Below are 12,476 nucleotides of genomic sequence, written 5' to 3'. Positions count from 1 at the left end.
TTGGTTCCAGTGAATGTGAACACAATTTCAAAGTTATTAGGGGTTGGGGTTTCAAAGATGGTACTGAACCAGTATTCCCTTGCATTTATTACATTTGTGGGAACAAGGCCTATTTTTAATTGCCTGATCATTGGTACTGGAGTTGCTATTTTGGAATAGTATTCCCAAAAGTGTACCACGTAGGGAAAATCACTGGAAGCAATGAAGAAACTAATGGAGTAACTCGTAGTAAAAGAGCATAATTTGCTGAAATAGTAGGTGACATATTTAGTGCAATAATACCTTCAGTGGGAGTGGTTCTGAATACTCAAAGAATCTGCAAATTGTCAACAGAGGTAGATCGCTTATCGACTGACACTGCTAGTGGATTTTTGATGATCAATACCGAATTGGTTGCGGTAAGATCAATGGTTTTACAAAATCGACTTGCTCTTGACATATTATTGGCAAAAGAGGGCGGTCTGTAGAATGCTGAAGATGCAACATTGTTGCACTTACATTCCAGACGAAAGCGTAGAAATTAAAAGGTACACAAGAAATATTACCAATTTGAGAGAAGAATTGAAACCACTGGAGGTTGACAGTGCATGGAAGAGACTAATTAGTGGTCTCTTCTCAATAGGTAGTTGGTTCACTAACGTAGGAAAGAGTTTTGTAGGTAAAATACTGATGTCAATAGTGGGAGTAGCACTACTGATTTTAGGGATAATCATTTGTTGAAAATGTCGCAAACATAAAAAGACATATAAGGTAAATCAGAGAGGAAAGAAAAGAAACTTCAGTGAAATTGAGCTTGAAGAATTAAATGGGGATTTATACAAGAAATGAAAAACTTCCACATGAATAATGGGGAAAAGCCTAAAAGAGTGTTTGAAGAAATAGAAATGAGTAAATGTTGAAAAGTTGGCATCTGTTTCTGTAATTTGTGATGATATAAAATATCATCAAAGAGGGGATTGATGGAGCAAGGGTTCGCACGTAAAGCGCCTTGCTTGGACTCAATCCTCTCAAAATAATAAGTAATGTGTTAACCAACATGTTTCGTCTTGTTAACAATGCAAAACACGACATTTCTAGTAAGCTTAGGGAGCTGGCATATGTGCTTTTACTACTTGTAACTCGATTAACCTAAAAAGGCCGTCGCAAAGCGGGAACTTTTCTGCGCATGCGTCTGTCATACTCACGTGACATGACGCACTTACTGCTTGGTGGGAAAACGTTGCTTCTGCGCACTAGAACGAAAGATGACTGCTATATGTTCTCATGTGCTAAATGCTTGCATTGCTGCTTTTACTAAGTTGTTCGTTCTGCATAATCTCCAATGCTGTAGTTAAAATAAAGTAATGGGAATATTGTAGAGATAAGTGGTATACAGTGCATTAATTTATAAAAGTTTCTAAAACTGTTTCTTTTTGACTTTGCTATTAGCTCGTGTTCTGACCAATCGAGTATATTGATGTTCCATCTTGGGTCCTGAAGCTGGGCATGCGCCGAATTCACCCGAGTCTACAAGCCATGGCATTGAAATCCTGCCAACTCCCGACTTGCTAGAAGATGTTCCTGGGAACTCGACCTCCTGAACCTCCAAGAGGATGTCAAATTATACACTGTATTTACTATTGTAATTACTATTGGAACATTCATTGCCGGGTGGAATAAAAGTGCATGGGAAAATAAAATATTGGGCGGGAACCTTAATCTGAATATTGAAGAGCATGACCTCATAAATGGTATGGTGTGAGGACCTCTCCTCGTCTTTTGACCAATCAAATTGAGGGAATACACACATTTGCAACATTGGTGGGTGGTACACTGCCCTGGAAAATAGTATAACTAAGGTGGGCTTATCTAGTTAGATTGTCCGACTTGTCCAAATAGCTTACCTGTCACTGACCCAACGCACTCAATAGGCGATCGAGAGCAGAGGTGCTGGCGGAGCACTCTGTTAGAAGATCCGATACCCCAATCGGGGTTCTGGGAAGGAGATCGATAACCCAAACGGGGTTCCTGAGGGAGAAGATTTGCTAACCCAATCGGGGTCTGACTGTTAGCTGCAGAGAGGGGTGTGACGCTGGTGTTGCATTTTAGCTGTGGGTGCCTGTCCTGACCTGTGGTGGTCCTGTCCTGATCCAATTTGGTCTGTACTTATCCTGATTCTGGTCTGCACCTGTTCTATCCTGTTGGCACCTGCACTATCAGGGGTCCGGTTCTTTATCCCAGCCCGTGGCCAGGATTTGTCTTCACACCATTCTAGGTAAATATAAAGCTGAGCGGGATATGTCATTCTGCTGTTTCCCTCTTCTTACCCTTCCGATGTTTCAATGCTTAAAGAACATTTCATGATAATTTCACATCATCTTGCTTTGATTTAATTCTTTCTAGTTGATCAAGCTCTGATTAATTTAGTATGGACATTGACAGTTAAAGAAAATATTTAGATAAAGCGTTAAAATCTTTCCCGAGTCTGTGGTTATTTATGAGTGCAAATGTTTATTTACTACCTATTTTCTTGCTAACTCTCTTGATCCCTTAGGACTTTAGGTATCGGTGACTAGTATTGGTAAATCAAAGGTATAGGTCCTAAAAAGGTTAAAATTAAATCACTGGTATAGCGTAGGTTTACCTGTTCACCGTGTGTATGTTTTTATGGTCCCAGGTGAGTATGGCAAAATTCTTGGCAGAGATGAACCCGCGCTCTATAAGTATTTATTCCAGACTTTCTCCCATCTCCCTGCATCAGCCCTTAAGTCTACAGATTGCATCTCTCTTTTTCAGCAATATTAGAAATACTCAATTGGTGAATAGTTTTGTTTCACCTACCTCACTGGATTTTCTCAATTGCTGTGCATGAAGTCAGAACTACACCAAGTACTGTTCTCTAGAAATAACTAGTAGTTTGTCAAGTAGAACACTGTGTAGTCGAAAAGATTGTGACAATTCCCTGCTACCTTTGATCATATCGCGTCCTTTCTACCCTATTTGATTATAATTAATTATATCCTGATCTATTAGCTAATTTAAAACCACTGTTTCAATCGCTCCTTGAGATTCTCTCACTTCTCACATGTATTTTAGCAGACGTAACAATAGGACCAGATAGCAAATTTTCAAACTCTGCATGCTGGATATAGGACTGGTGTGTGTTCTTAGGTGCCTCCTTTCTTCTCACTTGCTATGCCTGATGTCAAATGCTATACAGCTAAATGTTTATCTGGGCAGATTTAGATTTTGCTTTGGATATTTGAAAAGCGCATGGTTCCAGAGGGCAGCAATGACTCTGAACTAGCTCAAATCGATTTATCTCCCTATACCCTTAACACATTCCTGTTAAGCACTTCACATTGACGGGATCAATGGCATGGAGCTAGCAGGAGCGCGCTCGGAAGTACTGAGGGCCATTGGACAAAACAAATAAATATTATGGAAAGTCAGTTTTAAAAAACACGGAGCACATAGATGAAAGATGAAACTAAGAACGGTCGTCGTTCTTTGCAGATAGAAGGAACACGACTGGTAAGAAGGTAGTACCCACACCTGCCACAAATGAATAAGTAGTGTTTCTTCTCGGCCTATAAAAGCTACATAATGTGCGTCACAGAAGAACAACAGCCAAAAATGCACGTTGTTTCAGTTATCAGCAAAGCAACTGCCACCGGCAGGGACACTTCTTAAAAGAGAAACAAACACTTCACGCTCACCCACGTTCAGATTTCCGTTCTCCTCCACAGTCAGAATCTCCCGAAGAAGCACCCTGGGAGTCGTAGTTTTCTCCTAAGGTTTACTTCCTAGCCTTACGTAGTGCGCGCCCCTTCATGGACATAATAGAAAGACTACAAAAGAGGAGCCTGCTAAGGCGGCCACCTTTGAATGGGAGGAGGTGTGACGGGGCGCTTTCAGTTAAGCAGTGAAAGTTTTAGTTGTGTTTGGAGGACAGTCGTTGTGCTGCAGTCTGTATATGCCTTTTTATTATTTTGTAATGTTGCATACATATTTTAAATCAGGTCAATCGCCACCGTGAGCAAAGCAAGTTCTTACGCCACGCTGTATATTATGGGACACACGTGTGGTAGTCAACGTAATGTGTCTTTCGGTATGACATTTCATCATACGTGTAGAAGTGCATCTTTCCGTTGCATCGAGAGTAGAGCGACCATCACAGTTCTTTCTGAATGTTCACTGTGATAAACCGTATCCATTTGTTCTTCACTATTTTATGTAGCTAAGGCACCAACGTCTTAGCAGGATGCATTGGTTTATTGCAATTGTTTATTTATTTATTTATTTATTATAAGTTTTGTATAGCGCTAGCTGGACCCGGGGGTATCAGAGCGCTTCACATCGGGAAAAACAAAGTGCCTTGATGGCGAAGAAAGTTTGATAGCTGTGCAGTTCAAGAGGATAACAAAACAACAAGAACATACAGATCATAATGATTACAAGAGTTCGTGGAACTATGAGCATCCCCTTACAGTTCAGGTGTCCTCCAGGAAGAGTAAAGTCTTGAATGTAGGGAAGTGGGATGTCATTCTGATGTGGGAAGGGATGGCGTTCCATATCCTGGGAGCATTACCTGCAAAGCATTTGCTTAGAGTTTTGCGTTTTCGCGCTTTCAACGGGATGAGAAGAAGCGTGTTGGAGCTTCTGAGGGTCCTGGATTGGCCAGCCCTTTTGAGTTTCGCAGCCAGGTATTCTGGTTTGCCTGTGTGGAGGGCATTTATATAACGCTTACTACCCCTGAGGAGGCGTCGAAGCGCTTTTCCTCGAGTAGCATGCTACTCCGGAACCCAAAAAGGATTATTCGTGAATTAGTATACTATAGAGAGGTACGAAATTAATAAATTTTGATCGGTGGACATGTGAGTTTGTGATTTGGTTTAAATAAGGATAGTGGAGGAAAGGGTTTGCATGTATATAGGGCTCGATACCTCTAATGAAGTGTTGAAGCGCTTTTCGTCAGGTAGCCTGTGGAAACGTAGTATTATGGTTAGAGTGTAGAATGTAGAATGCAGTGGTTTGAGTCTAAGGGGCAGATTTATGAGGCCCTTGCGCCTCCTTGCGCCGCAATTGCGTCACTTAATGTGACGCAACGGCGGCGCAAACAATGCGCCCTATTTACAACGTGACGCATCTAAGAGATGCGTCACGTTGTAAAGCCCTGCGCCATAAGGAGGCGTTCCTGCGCAGGGGGGGCGTTCCTGCGCAGGAATGCCTCCTAAAAGTGGCTGAGTGAAATCTATGAGATTTCACTCAGTCACTTTCTACGTCAATTCCTTATGCCTGCTTGAAGCAGGCGTAAGGGTGATGCACCATGCATTGAAGAGGTGGCTCCTGTGCATTGCAGGAGTCATGTCGCACTTGCGACATGACTCCTGCAATGCGCCGCCCGTACGCCGAGAGATGCGTCACGCATCTTCACTAACTTGCACCATGGGTGGCGGAGCAGTGGCGCAATGTGGCGCATGTTAACTGGCGCATCCCTGGGGATGCGCCAGTTAACATAAATCTGCCCCTTAGAATGTATTCTGTGTATTGTGGAATGCTGGTCAGACCTGAGTTGCATCTCAAGCTGGCAGCACCCTTTTCTTTACGTGCATTTTCTTATGAAATAAAGGATACACAAAGACAACCGGAGTCAGAGGAGTTACTACAGATTTGGCGACGAGGTGAATTTAAGGGCATTTTCTGGAAGACTCAAGATTCTTGATTTTTTTTTCTCTCTGTGACTGCATCGTGAGCAATGGCAAAACTTCGTTTTCAGCGCAGAGGAGGATATTAACAGAGTTGTTGACTAATGCTGGGCGTGTGATTGCGGTGAGCGAACTAACTTTTGTTGGTGAGTGTACCTTCACCCATTTTTTTGTTGTTGTCAATCTTCGACTCGCTCTTCTCAACGATTGCCTGGTGCATCTTTCAAACCTTAATCCCGTGCCACCCAACAAACGGACTTTGCGCTCAGCTTACCTTTGAAAGATTCTGCATTGTTCGTGTTCTTCTCTCTTCGTGTGTGATGCATAGCCTCTCCAGCGTCACCAGTGCATTGTGGGTAGCAGTGCATTGTGGGTACGCTTGACGTGACCCGACGTCAGGTCACGTTAGCGGCCATTTTGGAGGATGTTGCTGTAGGCAAACTGCGGACACATCGGAGCAGAGAGAAGCAAATCATTGAAGATAATACCTTTCAAAAACTATTTATTTGCTTGGAAGTTATTTTTACATTTATTTATTACATGAATTTAGCTTTTTCAGGCTTCAAGGGGTTGTTTTTTAAAAAATATTCGAGTGACATTGTATTTCTCACCAATTTGCTGTGTTGCTAGTTCAATTTTGTATTCAAGTATCTTTCAAGTGACATTTGCTTGGCTTATTTTTTTTTTATTCTTTCTCCTGGATTATTTTATTTTTTGTTCATTTTGAAAACTTTTTTACTGTGACTCACCATGACCACTACCAGTGACAGTTCTTCGGGGGAAAGATCATTACAAGGCTTGCACTTAAATTCTCCAAGGGAATTTCAGGTAGTACCGGGTGATCCACCAGTTGCTTGGTTAGATTGGAAAGAATATTTCCTCAATTACATTGCTAACTGGGAGGATGTTAATGGAGCGTTTACACCGGAAAGGAGAAAGAGGATTCTCTTATTAGGTTTGAGACCTGAAGGATTACGGATTTATAACCAACTGGACAAGCATGATAGAGCTGATGGAGACACTGATGTTTTTATGTCAGCATTGCTTGATTTAGATGACCACTTCTCTCCTAGTGTTTCTATTGCTGTCACTAGACATTTGTTTTTTTCAACGGAAACAAGAGAAAAACGAATCCATTGAGGATTATGTTTCTGCGTTGAGAAAACTGGCGGTGAAATGTAAATTCGCTCAGCTCCATGATGAATTTATACGCGACCAAATTGTCATGTATACAAAAACCCAAACAATTTAAAGCAAGTTGTGGGTAGAAGGTGATGGGTCTCTGAAAGAAATTATTGCCATGGTTAAGAAAGCCAAGCTATCTGAACGATGCGCTAGAGCTTCATTGGCCAATGAGAAAAAAGAAGCAGAAGTTGTTAATAAAATTTCATATAGTAGAAGAAACTATAAATTTCGCAGGGAGGTCAATGCAGGATCCTTTAAGAAAGATAATTTTGAGACAAAAAAGTTTTCTGAGTTGGTTTGTTTTAGATGTGGCAGTCGTTCACATTCGGCTCACTATCCGAAATGTCCTGGTAAAGCTACAAAGTGTTTGGTTTGTGGTGTAGTGGGACATTTTGCTAAGGTGTGCAGGAAAACAATGCACAAGAATTACAAAGGTAAGGTGGCGTGTATTCAAGAAACAGAACCTGAGGGCAGTTCATCCTCCAATGATGAGTGTTTAATTGCAAAATACTATAAGAAAGAAAGTTGTGTTAAATATTTCTGATGGGTCGTCCAATAAACCTTTGTGCCACGTTTACTTTAGGAGAAGTCATTATCCAGTTGGCTGCAGTTTCTGGGTCACCCTTCACGATTGTAGACCATCATGTTTGGGAAGAACAGTTTGTTTCTCAAATTGGTGGGTGGTTAGAACCTCCTGACATTGCTCCAGAGAGTTACACTGGAGAAAAAATTGACATTCTAGGTTTTAGAGTGTTAGTCTTTAGATTCAAGGGAAGACATGCCACTTGCAAATTGTATGTTTCTAAAGAAGGACCGTCAGTGTTAGGGTGGAAAGACCAGAAAACCCTTAATATTATCCTAGATCCTAATAGCAAGGAACAGGTTTTGGTTTCGTGTGATGGTGAGGACACAAAGAGATGGATTCTTTTTTTTTTTTGATTTAACATTTTATTGAAAAAACGATAGCAGAGTCATCATACAGTTGACCAAGCAATACAATACAGAATTAAGTATATCAGGCATGCACAGGAAGAAATCACTTTGAAGGATCATTACATCGTCTCGTTCCAGCCTTATCCATTGCCATTTCCACAGAGGGGGAGGTACAGATCTCTCCTCTAAACACGTTCCAATGTCCCCACTTTTTATCCCACTTCTTGGGGCACCCTCTGATCTTAAATACAGATTTTTCGGCTAGCATGCATCTATCCATTTCGGCCACCCAACCCACTAGGAGAGGCCTCTGGGGGGCACCCCAGTTCAATGCCACTGCGCGCTTTACCAACAAGAAACCCAAGGCTACCCACTGAAGCTCCATCTCGGTAAGGTCTGTAGGACCCTATATATTAAGAATCCCTTCCTTAGGGGAAAGAGGGATGGGCTTTCTTACCACCTCTGTCATTTTACGAATCGCCCCGTCCCAAAACTGTTGGATAACTGGACATTCCCACAGGACATGGTAAAAGGAACCAGGGAGGCCGCAGCAGCGAAGACACAAATCATCTGGGCGTCTTCCCAGCTTGGCTAAAAGGGGGGCAGACATATACGTTCTGTGTAGAATTTTCAATTGGCTCAGCCTGAAGCGGTGGTTGATTGCTGTTTCCCTGGGGGACATCAGTGCCGACCTCCAGTCGTCGTCGTCTAAGTCTCCCTGCCATTTGTCCCGTAGGGCCTGGAATGAGTTGGGCAGATTGTTGCATAGTTTACGGTACGTGCAGGATATTGCCTTTGTCTGGAGTGGTTCTGAGAGTAGCCTGTCTTCTAGGGGAAAGGCCTCCGGAAGGGAGGAGAGGTCTGGCACTGTAGTCGTGATAGCATGTGTTATTTGGAGGTACCCGAATGCCTCGGATTGAGCAAGATCGTATTTCTGTTGAAGATCGGAAAAAGTCGACAATTTCCCCTTGTAGATCAAGTCTCCAAGGGTGGAGATGCCCATCGTGTCCCATCTGTCAAACCCCTTCAAATGACAAAGGGATCCTAACTTGTATGAGGCCCAGAGCGGGGTAGCTTGAATGAACACGTCCGACCAACCTAGGGCCTTGGTAGCCCGGTGCCTAATAGCAATGGTTTGGGTCATGGGTCCCGCGTAGCAATTCTGGGGAAACTTGCCATATAGGGTGCCTAGATACCCTTCCCGTCCCGTCTGATATCGTTCTAAATGAAAGGCCGGGTTGGTAGGAGAGCCATGGATCCAGGAGTTAGTGGCCACCAATTGGGAGGCCCAATGATAGAGGCGCATATTTGGCAAGGCGATACCCCCATCGTACCATCCCTGAGTCAGTATATTTAGAGCTATTCGAGGCGCTTTACCATCCCATAGGAGGAGCCGCAAATCGCCTTCCAGACAATCCCAGACAATATCTGTTCCTGCACTCACTAAATTCTCCTTAAAAAAAGGGAATCCAGTTTTGCATATAGCTGCAGTACTCTTCATTAATTATAAAAGCTTGCTCTGAACTCCAGGTCTTTTCTTTGGGCTTCAAACCATCCCCCTTGATCTCTACAACTAACGGGTTATGGTCTGAGAGTATACGTTGAACTTTCTCTATTGAACAGACATGTAACATAGAGTAGGAAACAAGCACAAAACCGAGTCGGGCATGAACAGAATGTGGTATGGAAAAAAAATGTATCCCTGGTCCAATGGCTTTTGCCAATTCCATACGTCACTTCTCATGATCCTTACATAATACCCTTAGTACAAGGAACACCTTGGGTTTCCTCCCAGTGTATGTCCAGTCTATTTCAGAGCTCAGTGGCCTATTAGGTGGTATATTAATATTAAAGTCACCACAGAGAATGACTGGGAGAGGCCAAGCCACGTGTTCGCTGGTTAACTGCTCAAATACGTCCGGATCATCCAAAATGCTACCATAAATAGAACATATAAGTAACGTTTCTCCAGTCTCAGTTATTCAGTAAAGACCCATCGGCCAAAATTGTCACCAAAAATGCAAGTGAATTGTAAATTAGTATTACGTGTCAGGATAGCTACCCCTCGCGTCCGGGTGTTCTGAGTTTTACCCCAACCAGCCTGTATCTCATTGAATTTAAGAGGTACAACCGAGCACCCTCTATATGGGTGTCGTGGATACATATAATATCAGCCTTTAATAAACGTAATCCTGCCGCTGTTTTCCGGCTTTTTTTAGGGTCATTAAGGCCACATATATAAATAGTGGCTATATGTATTTTACCCATCCCTTAAAAATTAGGGTATCTACGTGCTCCCTTGTGCCATAAGCGGTGCGAGAAAAGAGCATAAAAAAGGGAAAGAGAAAAGAAAAAACAAAAAAGACAAGAAATTTGAATACAACACCTCCCCCACCTCTCCCACCAGCCTGCAACCCCCCAACCCTCTGGACCCCCCTCCCCCAACCCACCATCTGTGACAAAGGAAACCTGGCTCAGACAGAGCCAGGATGATGTCATCCAAAATAATTCCATCCCCACCGCCCCTACAACTTTTTCCGCCCAACCACCCTAGAAAAAGGATATAACACTCAGTTATTAAAGAGCTGCAGATCAAAGTGTATGCAACATAGCAACTAATACCCAAATCATAAACCATATTGCAGCATGAATGTAGCCTATTATATACTCTCAGACCCCATCCTTGGGTCTACCAGAGATATCCTTTAAATACAATTGAACCTGATTTTCTGAAATAAAGCTGCATGTTTCCCCCCTAAAAACAATCTTCAGTCGAGATGGATTCTGAAGATATACTTCTGCCCCAAGCTGTTGAAATGGGGCAAAAAGCTGCCTAAGCCCCCACCTTCGTTCAACGGTGGCATGGGCAAAATCCAGCCTAGTGAAAAAAGTCACTCCGTCATGTTCTCTTTTTGCTTGTGGGCGGGCTAGATCATATAGAGCATGTTGTTGCACAAAATTCCAAAAATATAATAGCATTGCCCGTGGCTGTTCAGGGGTATTGGGTGAGCGTTTTGGCAACATTAAAGGAAACCTATGAGCCCTCTGGATTTCCGTATCCCAGTCCCAAGTATTTAGTTTGGGAAATGAACCTCTCAGTAGAGAAACCATATATTTTCTGGAATCGTTCCCCTCGACTTACCAAAAAATAAAGATTGTTACGAAGTTGCCTGTTTTCTTGATCTTCCATTTTCCACATCATGTCTTTGACAATCCCCTAATGAGCAACACTCAGTGTTTTTAAGGCCACGATTTGTTTCAAGACTTTTAGTCCGGACTTCAACGGAAGCCATTCTTTCGGCAATATCAGCACAGGTTCTGCCCACTTTCCTAACAACACCCTGTAGTTTTTTTTGGCAGCAAGCCAGGCTCTGCGATTATCATTTTTCACCGCCTGGAAACTCTTAATAGACTGCAGAACCATTGACAGTGAAGCCATGAAGAGTAAATGGGCTGGGAACTTGACAACTTGAGTTCCACAGCACCATGATGGCTTTTCTGATTATAGGAGGTTTGGTAACACACTACTCCTTTCAATAAATCTACGCTGATACCAGTGTGGGATTTATTGTGCCATATACCCAGAGGGCACCTCAGAGGTCCCTCCTGAATCTCTACGAACCCTGGTGTGGTCTCTGACTGGTTGTAGTCAGCCAGCCACCACCAGACATGTGTCAGGACCCCTGGGTAGAGAGCCCCTGCTCTCTGGGACCAGGAACAATACACATCCTGGGCAGAGGTGTCATGCCTCCTCCCCCAGGATGGGCCAGTGCTCGAAGAGGGAAGCTTTAAATGCCTGCCGCCTTTGTAATGTGACCTCCATCCTCTGCTGGTAGAAGCCCCAGGTGTACACCCCTACTTTTGGAGGGAAAATTCGAAAAGACAGGAGGTGTGGCCACCTCTGCCAACCACACCTCTAATGTAGGAGAAAGTGAGGTGAAGCACAACTTTCAGTCCCTGCCATCTTCAAGATGGCAGGGACTGAAAGGCCTTTGCCCCTTCCTGTGGGAGGGTGGCATAATAGAGGGTAGTTACCCCAGGTAAGGTGCCCATTGGCCCTAACTGCTACTCCCCTAAACCGCCTTCTAAATTTATTATTTAGATGACTGCCTCAGACCTGGACCTCAGAGCTACATTGACCTAAGAAGAGAGAAGACACCTGCAGCAGAAGCCAGAAGACAACAACTGCCTTGGCCCCAACCCTACCGGCCTGTCTCCACTTTGTAGGTCCTGCGACCTGTCTTGCAACTATGACCTCCAAAACCCCTTAGAGGACAGTTACCTTCAATAAAGACTGCAGTCACCCGAGGAAAGAGAACCTGTCCAGATGAAACCGACTCCAAAGACTCCCGATCCATGCAGATCCGTGTTCCCAGCCTACTCTGCACCCGACGCTCAAAGCCCGAGTCGGAGTGGCTCACCTGTGCAGTGAAGTCTCCCCAGCAATTCTGACCGTGTGTCCAGTATTGGCTGACCTCTCGTGCCCTCCACAATGGCGCCTGCAGTGTGAATCCAGAGGGTCCCCACGGCCACGACCTTCTCTGCTAAGAAGACTTCAAAGTCCAAAGACACCCATGCACCCGAAGCCCCTGGGCCTTGGTGAGCAGAACCAATGGTACCCCTATGACCCCCTACATCCTAACGTATCTCTGCTGTCACGGCTGTTCCTCC

At 43.7% G+C, this 12,476-nt stretch overlaps 1 protein-coding gene across 1 annotated transcript in view; it reads right to left on the bottom strand.

The window, feature by feature from the left end:
- SWT1 (SWT1 RNA endoribonuclease homolog) overlaps positions 1–3,746 on the bottom strand; it is a 1,175,709-nt gene extending 1,171,963 nt beyond the window's left edge. The window contains exon 1 of the mRNA XM_086956007.1: positions 3,699–3,746. The gene's annotated coding sequence lies outside the window, so the exon portion shown is untranslated. The remainder of the gene's footprint in view (positions 1–3,698) is intronic.
- Positions 3,747–12,476: the final 8,730 nt, after the last annotated feature.

Source organism: Lissotriton vulgaris, chromosome 1_1 (assembly GCF_964263255.1).
Source record: "Lissotriton vulgaris chromosome 1_1, aLisVul1.2, whole genome shotgun sequence".
In the NCBI taxonomy this organism is placed as follows: domain Eukaryota; kingdom Metazoa; phylum Chordata; class Amphibia; order Caudata; family Salamandridae; genus Lissotriton; species Lissotriton vulgaris.
This window is presented reverse-complemented; position numbering and strand designations above follow the sequence as displayed.